At 38.6% G+C, this 14,912-nt stretch overlaps 1 non-coding gene and 1 pseudogene across 1 annotated transcript; one reads left to right on the forward strand and one right to left on the reverse strand.

Moving 5' to 3' along the window:
• Positions 1 to 14,912, reverse strand: part of LOC118616930 — a 45,069-nt pseudogene that overhangs the window by 17,545 nt on the left and 12,612 nt on the right.
• On the forward strand, positions 1,471 to 1,577 carry LOC118617906. The gene has a single exon (XR_004956868.1). It is a non-coding gene; the product is annotated as a U6 spliceosomal RNA (small nuclear RNA).

Consider the following 14,912-nt stretch of genomic DNA (forward strand, 5'->3'; position numbering starts at 1 on the left):
TCAAGTAGAAATTGACAAGTATTAGATCAAACCGTATACAATCACAATAATCAACCACTTTTGATCAACAAAAATGGCAAATGATTCAACCTATCAGCTTCTAAAAATATCCTAATACAATTAGGGTATGGCTTATTGATCTGCCATATGTATTTAAATTTGATACAAAAGTAGACTTTTATTTATTTATTTAGTTAGTTAGTTTTTTGGGCTAATACCAATTATTCTGTTGTATTTGATGCCTGGCTCTTCAAATTTCTGGCTGTGTGATCTTCAGCCTCAGTTTCCTGATCTGTGAAATGAAGAAGATAAGTAAGATTGAGGTCAGCACTGTATGAAATAAGTTATGAAAAACACTAAGCCCAGGGCCTGGCACATAGTAGGAGCTCAACAAATGTACTTCCTTTCCCCTGGATAGCCAAATATGTGGCAGTACTGCATAGTTAATGGCCATAGACAGATGTGAATTCTTGCTACTTATCTTAGGCACACTACTTCTCACTTGCCCATAGTCTCATCATCATCGGAGAAGAGCTGCCTCAAACAATGATAAGGATTAAATGTCATCTCGGACATAAAGCACTTTACCCAGTTCTCACAACATATTAGATGCTCAACAAATTACCCTAACAATAGACTTACTGTTTGCATAATCCCTTTTCCTCCTCCAAGTTATTGATCTAGAGAAGAGTGCAGTCAGAGGAGAATGTTCTTTGGAACTAAAAATATACTAATCTCCTTTTCTCCGAATGTTTTCCCCACTTTTATTCTTTTCTTTCTACCTATCTCTCTGAGGGCAGGATTCACCTCACTTTATACCCAAGGCCTTTTGTCATGCTCCCAAATCCAAGCAGAGGCTGATTAGAAGAAACACTAAAATGGGCCCCAGAGACCTGGGTACTGGTTCTAGCTCCAATAGTCACTAATTTGTAGCCTCAGTCATTTCTTGTCCCTCTGAAGAGTTCAGAAGAGATCAGAGTTTTCTAAACTCCAGTTTTGACCGGTCTAATATGAAATGAGAAAATAAGGACAATATATTATATAGCTATAACAATTTTACATGTATTTATATTTGTATCCATATCTATATTGCTAGAAAGTTACACCTGTCCTTGCTTTCGAGAGGCTGTCCTTTATAATGAGATGATGTTCTTCTTCCTTTTGTTTGTTTGTTTCCAAATACCTATTCATTTATGGAATCACAGATGACTAGATAGTAGGTTTCATGTGACATTCTGACTTGGCAAAATTAAAAGCTGGTAACCCTCTCTCTTTCCCCATAAAAACTGTAAAATCCAAAAATCTGGTCCTTTTGGATTAGTTAATTCTAAGGACTTTCTCAGTCTGACATTCAATTATTCTAATTAGAATTGATCAAAATTGTGGATCCTTAAGTAGATCCTTGGCTTCAGGATTAGAGAGGCAGCCCTCTCAGGCTCAGTGAAATCTGCAATTAATTGTCCAGGTTTTGTGCCCACTTCGGCAGCACATATACTAAAATCGGAACGATACAGAGAAGATTAGCATGGCCCCTGCGCAAGGAAGACATGCAAATTTGTGAAGCGTTCCATATTTAAAAAAAAAAAATTATTCAGGCTTTGCCCCAAACATCTTTGCTTCACCAATACAGAGCATGGACCGCTTTTGTTTTGAAGACTTTATCTTTTTAGAGCAGTTTTAGGTTTACAGCAAAATTGAGAGGAAGTATAGAGATGTCCCGTATTCCCTCTGCACCCACACATGCATAGCCTCCTCCATTCTCAATGTCACTCACCAGCAGGGGGCATTTTTTGCCAAGGGTGAATTTATATGGACACATCACAATTACCCAAAGTCCAGAGTTGGTTTACTCTTCCTCTGGGTAATGTATATTCTATGAGTTTGGACAAATGTAGAAGGACATATATACATCACTAAAATATCAAACGAGTATTTTTACTGACTAAAAATGTTTTGCGTTCTGCCTGTTCATCTCCCCACCTTCTACCTCTGGCAACCACTGATCATTGTACTGTCTCCGTAGCTTTGCCTTTTCCAGAACATTATATAGTTGGAATTATACAGTATGTAGCTTTTTCAGATTGGCTTGTTTCATTTAGTAATATGCATTTAAGTTTCCTCCCTGTCTTTTCGTGACTTGATAACTGATTTCTTTTTTATTTAATTTTTTTAAAGCCATTTTTTATTAAAAATTTTTATCTTGACATTATTGCAGGTAACCCCTTTCCCCCCAACTATTCCCCCTTCACCCACCCCTGCCTCTTCCTTCCTTGGCGTTCACCAAACTATTGTCTGTGTCCGTGGGGTATGCACGTATGTTCTTTCAATCATCCCCTATACCTCCTTTACCTAGTCACCCCCAGCTCCATAATATTCCATTGTCCACAGGTACCATAGTTTATTTATCCGTTCACCTACCGGAGGACACAATTGTTTCCAAGTTTTGGCAATTATGAATAAATCTGCTATAAATATCCATGTACAGGTTTTTTTTGTGGACATAAGTTTTCAACTTCTTAGAGTGGTCAAACTGCCTTCCACAGTGCCTGTACCATTTCACTATCCCATCATCAGTGAATGAGAGTTCTTATTGCTCCACATCCTCACCAGCATTTGGTGCTATCATGTCTGGATTTTGGCCATTCTAAGGAGTGTATACATATCTTGTTTTAATTTGCATTTTTCTGATGACATATGATGTGGAGCATCCTTTCATATGCTTATTTGCCATCTGTACATCTTATTTGGTGAGTGTCTGTCAGGGTCTTTGGCCTATTTTTAATTGGATTGTTTTTTATTGATGAGTTTTAAGAGATTGGTTTGTTATGTTTTGGGGTTTTTTTTGCATACTTTGGGTAACAGTTCTTTATCAGATGAGTCTTTTGCAAATATTTTCTTCTAGTCTGTGATTTGTCTTCTAATTCTCTGATGTTGTCTTTCACAAAGCAGCAGTTTTTAATTTTAATAAAGCCCAGATTATTATTTCTTTTATGGATTGTGCCTTTGGTGTTGTATCTAAAAGACTTTTCCATACCCAAGGTCATCTAGGTTTTCTCCTATGTTATCTTCTAGGAGTTTTAGTTTTGCATTTTACATTTAGGTCTGTGAGCAATTTTGAGTTAATTTTTGTGAATGGTATAAAGTCTGTGTCTATATGCATTTTCCTTCTTTCTTTTTTTTTTTTTTTTTGCATATGGGTATTCAGTTGTACCAGTACTGAATGTCGCTTTATAGTAAGTCCTGAAGTTGGGGAGTATCAGTCCTTCAACCTTTGCTCCTTCAGTATTGTGTTAGCTATTCTGGATTTTTGCCTCTCCATATAAACTTTAGAATTACTTTGTCAGTATCAATAAAATAACTTGGTGGGAGTTTGACTGGGATTGCATTGCATCTATAGATTAGTTTGGGAAGAACTGACATCCTGACAGTATTGAGTCTTCATGTTCATGAACATGGAATATGTATCTCTCCATTTATTTAGTTCTCTTTTGATTTCATGAATCAGAATTCTGTAGTTTTCCTATATAGAACTTGTACATATTTTGTTCAGGGCAAACTTTTGAAAAAAGGTAAATATTTTTTATGAGTTGGGTTCTTTCAACATCCTATTAAGTATGAGAAATATGATAGTTTAGAGACAGGAATTCATTACCTAGAATTGTGTAAACAGGAAAAAACGTATGCATCATTACTTATTACATTTTTATTTTTATTCACACACTGCATAATAGCAGGAAGTTTTATATAGCACTTATGATAAATGAAATTATACCTTCCAAGTGGTGGAGTTATGGGGTTACCCTGGTGGATTTTAAGTTCCATGAGAGCAAGGATGTTGTTGGTACATTCACTGTGGTGCAGATGGCATACACTGCACGCTCTGCAGCTATAAATAAAAATGATAAGTGCTATAAGAAAGGGAACAATCTCAAGTTCTATAGCAAGATCAAGGAATACATTTTAGAAGAAATAGCAGGTAAACTAACCTTAAATGATGGCCAATATTTTGGCTTACAGATATGAAAAATTATAAGGTGCTCAGTATAATTATAGAATTGAGTACATTTTAATGTATACCTTTGAAAATTGGTAATCTATATAAGGCAGATTCTAAATAATCTTTAAAAAATAGAATTAATTAGGTCTGCTTACCCTAAAGCCAGTATAGGAAAAGAGGAGTTTTCTCTACATAAAAGGTAATAGAAAGGACTTAGAAATCTTAGCTACTAAAGGATGTAAAGAGTTGAGATTTTCCCAAGGATGTTAGCTTAAGAGACCAACAAAACAACCTCATTGTGATAAAGAAAATGAGCATGAGGAGAGTTTACATAAGAGATAAGAGCTCTGTTTCCATCTACCTGCAAAGTAATTGATGAAGTATCAAACTTAGAGACAAATTATAGACATGAGGCAGAGACTCACGTGGAAAGAACTTTGCTATTAAATAGATTTGGGCTTTACCTTCAGCTCTATCATGTACTAGCTGGTAACTTGGGACATATTGGTTAAAGTAACTAAAACTTCATTTAGTAAAATGAAGATAATACTCTTCATTTCACAGATTTTAAAACATAGGAGGTATTTTGGAAACACTTTTCCCTCTGCCCTTTCTTTGTCTACTTTGTCTACTTTAGGTCTTGAGTTTTACTCCTCTGAGGAAGATACCTACTCATTGGCACCACGTAGGCTCTTTGTTTATCCCAAAATCTGGAAGCAAATATTTAAATGAGATAACAACCCAATGAGTGGAATAGTAATACCAAATTAGTTTTTTTTTGTTTTTTTTATCCTCACCCAAGGACATTTTTCCATTTTTTGTACAGATAGAGTGGGAGGGAGGGAGAGGAAGAGAGAGAGAGAGAGAGAGAAACATCGACGTGAAAGGGATACATTGAGTGGCTGCCACCCGCACGACCAACCAGGGCCGGGGACAAACTGCAACCGAGGTTCCCCCCCCTTGCGGGAACCGAACCCAGGTCTCTCTGGACCGCAGGCCAACGTTCTAACCGCTGAGCCAAACCAGCCAGGGCACCAAATTAGTTTAATCTGCAGAATCAAGCCTTGAAAATTAAAGCTTGGAAGCTTCACTTCCGTAAAATGCTTAAGACAATTTATGCATTTATTCTGCCCTCTCTATTCTGTTCTCAAATCGAAAAAGAATTAAAGGTCAAGTTTACAGCTCAGATGCAGATTCCTTTATATCAAATTCTCCATTTGAGTTGATAAATTTGGCCAGGTCCCGGAGTGATGGAACTGACTTTGCTGTGGGAGGAGGCAGCTGGAAGGGCTATAGAAGTTAAATGGAGCAGTGGCCCAACCATGTGTCACTGGTGCAGAGAAGCAGTATGTTACGCTGTTTAAACTTCTGGTTTTATAGTCAGAAGACATCCGCTTGAGCCCCTGGTCTCCTGTTTATCAGCTTGGTGAGCATGAACAGGACTTATTAACTCTCTGAGTCCCCCGAAGAAAGATTTGGCATTTCAATAGTGCTAACCCAGTGTAAGTGCTTAGTAAATTTTTACTGAAGGAATAAAAAGTACAGAAAGTGACATCAATATGTAGTTTCCGTGTTTTTGTTCTGTGATCTCATAACTTTCCTTAAGCTCACAGACTATGTAAAACCAAATTTAGTTATCCCCCACCATTTAGCCAGAAATATGTGTGTGCCTATTGTACAAGGAAAGTAGCCTGGAACGCTGACACGTCACTTGTCATCATTAATGTTCCTTCATCATACAGTCCCTCCATGGATTCATATATCACCTGTCAGGTAATCTTCTAGAGAAGCTTGACTATAAACATTTGTTCAGTGGTTTGGATGATGAATGAGATGGGTAGGTCATTTCATTCACTATATGGCACCCAAATGTTAAAGCCGAAGGAAAAGAATGTCTGACAAATTGTTTGTTGTCATTAAGGTTTATTTCTCATTTGCCTTAGATGGTTTCCCCCACCTCATTCATTGTCCAATACACAAAACCAACTATTATAAGGAAGACAATAGTTAATGGATGCTAGACAAATGATAGCTGAAGCTGTCTGGTGCATTACCCGATATGTGAGAGCCAAATTATAATGTCATTAGATGGGATGCCTCAAGTTATAAAGTTGTGCTTTCCACAGTGTTCTTCCTTTACGGTTCTTCCAGGCATCTGTTTTCACTCAGAAGCTTCTTTTTAAAAAATTTTTATAACAGTTGTCATCAAGTTTTGAATCTTCTATTATTAAATATCTAACTGATACCCAAAATATACATCATGCAAACATAAACTTTAAAAACTAGAGTCACAGGGATGTTGGATGTATAAGTCCACACTTACCCTATCTCCAGGGCCTGTTTTCTACAGGCACAAAGTCTCTTCCTGGACTGTGTTCTTGTATGCATTTCATAGCTAGTTCTTGGAACATTGGCACTCAGTTAATAACTAAAGGATGAATGAGTGAATGTATGATGAACATTCAAAGGTACAGATAGAAGCATACTAAATGCATGTTAGTTTAAAATATTTTGCTGCCCTGGCTTGGCTCAGCGGTTAGAGCGTCGGCCTGCGGTCCAGAGAGACCCGGTTCGGTTCCCACTAAGGGCATGTACCTTGGTTGCAGTTTGTCCCCGGCCCTGGTTGGGTCGTGCTGAAGGCAGCCACTCGATGTGTCCTTTTCACATCGATGTTTCTCTCTCTCTCCCCCTCCCCACTCTATCTGAACAATAAATGGAAAAATGTCCTCGCTTGAGGATAAAAAAAATATTTTTTGCTAATGAACTGACTATAGAGAAAATGAATTCTACTTCTACCACAGGGAAGTTAGGATTCCTTAGTACTTTTGTTTGCATCAAACCAATTATCTTGGTTATTTTTTTTTTAAGTCACACACTCCCCACCCCACCCCCAATTTGTTGCCTCTTGAATGTGCTCCAGCCAGGGACCAAACTCACAACCTAGGTATGTGCTCTGACTGGGAATTGAACTCTCAACCTTTTGGTGTACAGGGCGATGATCCAACCAACTGAGCCACACTGGCCAGGACCTTGGTTATTCTTTTAAAATAGCTTCATGAGTTCACTTTCCTTTCTCAGACTTAAATGATACCTGGCAAACAGAGCTGTGAATTTATTTGTGTGTATGAACTGCAGAAGAGCTAGCTTCATTCTGTTTTGGTGTTAAGTAGAAACCCCAGCTGACTTAATCATTCAATGACAACATATGCTATGTAATGTATTAATGACTGGTATACTCGTACTCCTTAAAGAGAGCTCAGAAAAGTACCATCCCAAATCTCTTGTCATTTGAGTCATCTGAATGTCATCTAAGTTTATTCAACCAAAAATTGAGAGAGAAGGAAAATAGTAAAACAAAAAAGCAAGTCTTAACCACTAGTGGTAAATAAATGTGTGCAACATTGCAGTCTATATAATATGTTAAAATAAACCTACATCTTTTCTTATTTTGGTGCTTTGAATTATACGTACAAGCAACAATTACAGGGACTTGGTCACACAGCATGTAGGCCTGGGGAAAGGCTAACTGAAACCCTCGATACCTGGGATCAAATCCTGGCTCTGCCATTTACTGACTGAGAGACAAGCTACATCAGCTGTATGCCTCAGTCTCTTTATTTGACAAATGAGAAGAAAAATAGTGACATCAAAGAGTTGTTACGAGAACTGTTTACCTATAAAGAATTTAGTATAGTGCACTTGGTCAGTTTTTTTTTTTATTATTATTATTATTTTTATCCTCACCCGAGGACATTTTTTAATTTTTTGTTCAGATAGAGTGAGAGGGAGAGAGAGGAAGAGAGAGAGAGAGAAACATCGACGTGAAAGGGACACATCAAGTGGCTGCCACCCGCATGACCAACCAGGGCCGGGGACAAACTGCAACCAAGGTACATGCCCTTAGCGGGAACTGAACCCAGGTCTCTCTGGACCGCAGGTCGACGCTATAACCACTAAGCCAAACCAACCAGGGCCCACTTAGTTTTAAACAGTTGCTAGCTATTATTGTAGGGTGGGCCCTAATCTTAGTCTTGCTATTTCTGTAAATGAGGAAGCAGAAAAAGGATTGAAGGCTGCCAATCTCACATGCACAGTGGTCTTTGACCAGCCTGAACAAGAGAAATGCAATGAAAGCCACATACGTAACTTTAAAAAGAAACAGGTGAAATTAATTTTTAAAATATACTATCTGTAACCATGTGTATTTAAAATATTATCCTTGTAATATGTGATTAATATAAAAAATTCAGTTAGTTCATGTTCTTTTTTTCTTACTAAAGCTTCAAACATCTGATGTGTATTTTCATTTACAACATTTCAATATGGGAGCTAAATTTTGATTAGAAAGACTTGATTTAGATTACATAAACTTACAGTTGGAAAAGCAAACTCACCTATATCCAACTTGTTCCAAACATATTTAGCAGTTTTCTATTAAATGTAGTGTTTAGATTTAAATTTAATTAAATTTAAAGCTCAGTTTTTCTGTCCCACTAGCCACAGAAGAAATGTCAGGAAAAAGAAATAGAATGTGGTAAGGTCTGGGGAAAAAAGTCAAAGAGAGGACTGTGCAAGGACAATTTGACGAGGCTGAACTACCAGAATCGGGGCTGAGTCAGAGTGATTAGTCTGAGAAGTAGTCGGATTACCCAGGGCCTTGTGAGCACAATGGAGAGCCAATGAAGAGCTGGAGAATGGTATGATCGAATGTATATGTAAGTAGCATCACCCTGGCTAAGATGTGAAGGATGGAGGTGAACAGGACAAGAACCAAATAGGCTTGGTAAAAGACTAGTAATCTAGGCAAGAGGTGAGGCTGTCTGGACCAGAGCTTTCGCACTGGGGATAGAGAGAAGTGGATGGGCTGGAGAGAAATTTAGGAGGTATAATTTATAGGATTTAGTAATAGATGAGGGGAGGCACAATAGAGTCAAGAATTATGCCCAAATTTCTAACTTGGTGATGTTTTTATTCACTGGGTCGGGGTAGGGTGGGGAGGAGATTGAATAGTTTAGGAATAAGAGTTCTAATTTAGGCACGTTTTGCTGAGATATCTTTGGGATGAACTAGTAGTAATTTCCAATTGGTGGGTATAGCTTCAGGTTTAAAGCTCAGGTGAAAAATCAAACCGAGATGGGATCCTTGGAATTAGCATGTACAGAGAAACTGAAACTGGTGCTATGTGAGGACCTCCAAGGGGACTTCATAGAAGAGGAAGAGATCGAAGGCCAGGATAAATTCCAACTGAATGCCAATCTCTTTATTATTTTTTAAATTTTTATGGTTTATATTACTACAGATGTTCCCATTCCCCACCCCCATTTGCACACCTCTCCCCTACCCTCGTCCCCCCTTCTCTCCAGCCATCACCGTACTGCTGTCTGTGTCATGGGTTATGTATGTATGTTCTCTGACTAATCCCTTCACTGTCTTTCATCTAATCCCCCAACACACCTCCCTCTGACAGCTGTCAATCTGTTCCTTGTATCCATGCCTCTATTTCGTTCCTCAGTTTACAAATACACTGTAGGACAAAATAAACTGGAATGTCATCTTAATGGGACAGACAGAAGAGTAAAGTATGCAAGGAAGGTGGGTAGCCAGATAGGCAGGAGGAAAATCCATAACACAGAGTGTTAGGAAAGTAGGAGGACAAAGGTATTTCAGAAACAACGGGGTGGTTAATGGTATCAGAAGTAACAAGATTGCTGATGACTTTGTTTTGACCTTATGAGGCCAATTTTATTGGTGTGGTGGGGACAGAAAGCAAAATGAAGTGGGCTGATGAGGAAGTAGGAGATGCAGACAGTTGTATTCTTTGGCTTCTTGCCTAAATTTCTCATCTTCATTTTCAACCAAAATGCAGTGTAGGAAAGAAGAATATTTTTTCTTATGCACATGGCCCGGACAACTCATAGTATCACATTTCTGACCTCAATGTCTGAACTCCAGTATTACAGTCTGGAGCAGTCATTAGCAGTCAGTCTATGAAAGGGTGCCGAGCCTTTGTTCAGTCACTCTCTTCTGAACAGACCGGAAGTGGAGAGATGCACAGATGGGTGGTAATCTAGGTTCCTGGGAACCCCAGGCCGGGAGTGCAGAGTAGACGTGCACAGTAGAAACATCCCCAGTACTTTTCCATCTCCTTGTACTTCCTCCTTCCCTCTTTGGTCTTCTTTTATTTTTCTTTTATAAAATTCTCTGTTAAAATGCAAGGTTTTTGAAAGTCCTTAGCATCTCAATTAAAGGTCAAGTTTTATTAGAGTGACTGGGAGGTAGACTACAGACTGAGTGAGGAAAGGGGCAAAGGCAGGAGCAAATGGCTACAAAACATGACTTTTGTTTAGGTCACAATTTTTACTTCAAGTCAGTTGCCAATCAGTCTCACTGTTGTACCCGTCTTAGTCATTGAGTATTACATGAGAGCCATTTCTGTTACTCAATTACCCCTATTGCTATCATCTGAAATGCTTAAAGTATCAGTCTGATGAATGGACACATTCCAGGGGTCATTTCTAAGAAACACTGTAATAATGGCAGCTCTTGATAAAACTTTGAGTGCACTGATCATTTTTTAAAACTAGAATTCACCCTGAAGTTTATGTGATGGATGGATGGATGGATGGATGGATGGATGGATGGATGGATGGTGAGAAGGAAGGAAGGAAGGAAAGCAGGAAAGGAGGAAGGGAGGGAGGGCCTCAGAAGAGTCCTGTGGTATTGTTGTTGACCTTGTTTTAACATTAGAACATATGACATACCATTCACTACATTTATGGTACCAAAAACACAGGTTTTGGAATAAGATGACTATTACCTTCTGACTTGTTTTCTTAGGGAATCCACTTTCCTTTCCTGAGCCTCATTATCTCATCCATTGAGCGGTATGATACTGTACACATTACAGGGACATTATAAGCATAATAAATCTTTTCTGTAAAAGACTGTGTATGTAAATTATGATGAACTCTATATACATTAGTTAATATTTTACATCTGAGTACAATTTGTCTTCCTGGAAGGAGGATTGATTGCCTGGATGTAACCTATTGTGAACAAGTATGAGAACTTTGAATACACTAATAGCCTTAGGCCTCAATCCTGGACAGCTTATTAGTGCTCATTAGTGCCCATGTAGTAGGTCCTCACAGGCTCCTTTGAGCAGTTTGTGCTCTATAATGCTCTTTTCATACTGTTTTCGGTTCCTTTCCCCATACACTTCCCCCCAAATGTGCCCACATTTTCTCTTGCAAGCTTTCTCCTTGCTTAGCTCTTCATTTTATAAAGTAAATACTCTTACTCCCCCCCACTGGCATACTTTTGATCGCTGCTAATACTTGAGCATAGTTTCATGCTTCTACTCACTCTCCGGAACACGACGACAAACCTACATCGAGTGCTAATTAGGACCAACTTGAACATATGTCAGCAGCCCTTTAACTGTTCTCTTTGAAACGCTTCCAGTTAGTCCTTTTTAAATGAACTTCACAAAAGAACTCAAATTAATTTACTTCTCAATGTCCTATGGTTCAGACATTGGATTTTTCCCCCCATAGTGACTTCTGGTTAGCAATCAAAGAGCTGCTTTCCTACTCTATGATTTTAACTCTGTGTCCTGGGAATGGAAAGATCCAGTCATTTCTTCAAAATTCATCATTATTTTTGTCTTTACATTTTCAATTTCCCCCCAGTGTCTCCCATTTTCATTGAGGCCACCTCCGGTTCTGTTAAGTTGTCCTTTGAGGGTCCGTTTCTTATGACGAGCCTTCCCAGGAAGTCTAAGGCAGAAACACTTCTGTGGAGGTTGAACTGCCCGTACAGTCAGGACCGACTATGTTATTTGTGCAAAAGAAAAATGCAGGAATCTTTGTTTATTAAAAATTATTAAGAATTTCAAAGTAGACACAGCAGAACATGAAACCAAAGGCAGAGCCCTTCTGCACAGAGCCCTAGGCAAGCGCACCGGTCACACACTCATGAAGTCTGTATACAGTCATTGTGTGGTGATGCAAACCGTCAGGCGTGTTCCCTTTGAATCTTAACCATGGACTTCACATTTTAAAATACATGTCTTTGATCATCTCTGTTGTAGGTTCCTATTAGATATGAAGCTCTTAATCTAGTTGGCAATTTTTGATAACTCAGTTATTTACTTTGATGTGAATATTCCGATAACCTCTATTGTAGACAATGCTTACCTTAGCTTTGTTTTGATTTTTTTTCAATAATCCTTTTTATTGGATTTATAATCCTACCCTAGCTTTATAGGGCATGAAGATTAATTGGGCCATTTAAGGGAAGTTGAATTCTCAAAAAGTCATACTTTAATGATGGCATTAAACCAGAAATGGCATTTATTGCAGTTTCATTTGTTAACACAAGTATATTTATAATGTTGAGAGCTTTGAAAGTCCAAAAACACTAGAAAGGTATAAACATGGAAAGAGTGTACAGTCTGGTAAAACCCTGGAAGTATTTCATGCATGTTTGGGGGCAACCTACGGTATCGCAATTGATTGTAAAATATATTTAATGCTAAATTTGATGGCATCATTACAGTGCCTTGTGTTCTTGCATGCATATTTTCAGACCTTCTCCTCCTCCATCTGGGCTAGCCACCACTTAGCCCTGCAGGAAGCTGAGTTTCTGCGCTTATCTGCTAGGCTAGGGGAGAGCAAGTGGTGTTGATTTTGCCGTATGTGGCCAATTATGTTGACCTTTATGATAGATCAAGCCGTGGCAGGACCAGGAAGCCGAGTCTCCCTCCCATTTACATCTCCTTCGAGGGAGCGCTGAGCATTGCCATCCTGTCAGTTTGTGGTCATATATTTCACTCCCCGGCAATGCACATCTTGAAATACTGTGATTAGCATCCCTAATTCCTAAAAATTGACTTGCCTTATTATAACTAGAGAACTGTCGCCTAAAATACTTCACCTACTGTTCGAAAGGGTATTATTTTAGTGCCCTGGGGATAGGAAAAGTTTTCAACCCACCAGTGCAGGGATTAGTTTTATTTTAAAGTATTTGAAGTGTTTTAGATAACTTAGCTAAGAACGATCCAAGTTCAGTGGCCTCCCAAGAGTTTTTAAAAATGTGCTCTGAGCCCTTATCTGACAACAATGTGTAAAAATGCCTACATTCTGTATATATTTGGACATTAAGATCTATCTTCTTTATATGTCAGAGAAATTAAAGCACCTTCTGCATTAACTAGAAAGAAGGTGCTTTCACTTGGGTAAATAGCTTTCCCTTTAAATAGGATTTCTGACTGAGTTATCGAGAATTAATCACGTCTATTGAATAGCAAGTGCTCTTTTCCTTGTTTTTCATCTCTGTCCACTAAGCAAATAAAGGCATTTCTCCTTTTATTAATGGAGGTAATTCATAATTGCTTGTATAATTTTAGAGAGATACATAATTTTGTGATTCACTTAGAGTCAGATTAAGGTTATATCTCCATGAGATTAAAAGAGCATCATCTCTTCAAATTATCTCTATTTACCAGCTTCTTGAACTGCTGACTGACTTAACCAGTCAGATTCATTTATAGGTTTAGACTCAGTCTGGGTCAAATGGCTAGTGTGAATAGATTGTATGTTTTATTTTTTAATCATTGAATTAACTATTCCATTCTTTTACCAGAGCTGACTAAAATAACCAGACCCTTCCATAGTAATTCGCAGATGGTGTGGTTTCTGTTTCGCTTCCATACCTATGCAATGAAGCGACATGTCCAGAACACATGAAGAAACATGTATTTTTACTTTTCTTCCTGGTTCTTCGCCTGGACAGGAAAGAGTGACAGACTGTCCCCTTAATAGAAACAGCATTGATGAGAGCTAGTATCAGACAGCTTCCATCCTCATTCACAATTCTGACTCCCCATCCTAAGTCTTATTTTTCAGGGGAGAAACTGAGTCATAGAGAAAGCAAACCTATATTAAGAAGTTAAACAGCTTAGTCAAGTAGCTGTTTTGCTTCTGTGAGTTTCTGAGGTATTCTCTGATGCACCTATTAACGGTTGCTCACAGAGCAGCTTCGTGGGTACTCGACCTAATCCCACAGTCATTCTGCCAGTTATTGCCTGAATGCCAAGCTCCTGTGTTCCTGTTTATACCTGCAGCTCTTCGCCGTTTCGTGTGAAGTAGAGCTCTTAGATGATGTACTTAAAGGAGTCCGGTGTCACAATTTTAGCACATTCAACTCATAAGTTATTAGTCAATTTTTTAAGAACAGATTATTGATCTTTAGAGAGAGAGGAAGGGAGAGGGAGAGAAACACTGATGCAAGAGCACAATATTGGTTGGCTGCCTACTGAAAGCCCCTGACCAGGGATGGAGCCCGAAACCCAGGCAACTACCCTGATTGCAAATTAAATTGGCAACCTCCTGGGGCATGGGATGATGCTCAGCCAACTGAGCCACACCTGCCAGGGCAGGTTACTAGTCTTTACAGACATGTGATTGGTGCATGTTGGTTAGAGAAGAGTGATAAACTAGACAAAGCTGTGTACATTGAGAATCAGTTTTTGTGGCTGCATCACGTGGGGTTTGATTGAAGGAGAAGGCTCTTAGTAAGACCCTGAGTTATCAACAAAGAACAGAGTGAGGTCAAAGGTTCTAGTAGCTCACTGCATAAAAGTAAGCAATCATTATTTTTGTAAAAAGTATGGAGCAGGTTTCTCAGCCTCAGGACTATTGACTTTTTAGACTGAATGATTCTTTGTTGTGAGGAACTGGTCTGTATATTATGAGTTTGCAGCATCCTGGTCTCTCTCCAATAGAAGCCAGTAGTCTACCCTCTCTAGTTATGACAACTAAAAATTTTTCCAGACATTGCCAAATGCCTTCTGAGAGGCAAAACTGTCTTCATTTGATAACCACTAGTGTAGAACTTTCTAATATTAAAAACA

Source organism: Molossus molossus, unplaced genomic scaffold, assembly GCF_014108415.1.
Source record: "Molossus molossus isolate mMolMol1 unplaced genomic scaffold, mMolMol1.p scaffold_m16_p_5, whole genome shotgun sequence".
Classification (NCBI taxonomy): Eukaryota; Metazoa; Chordata; class Mammalia; order Chiroptera; family Molossidae; genus Molossus; species Molossus molossus.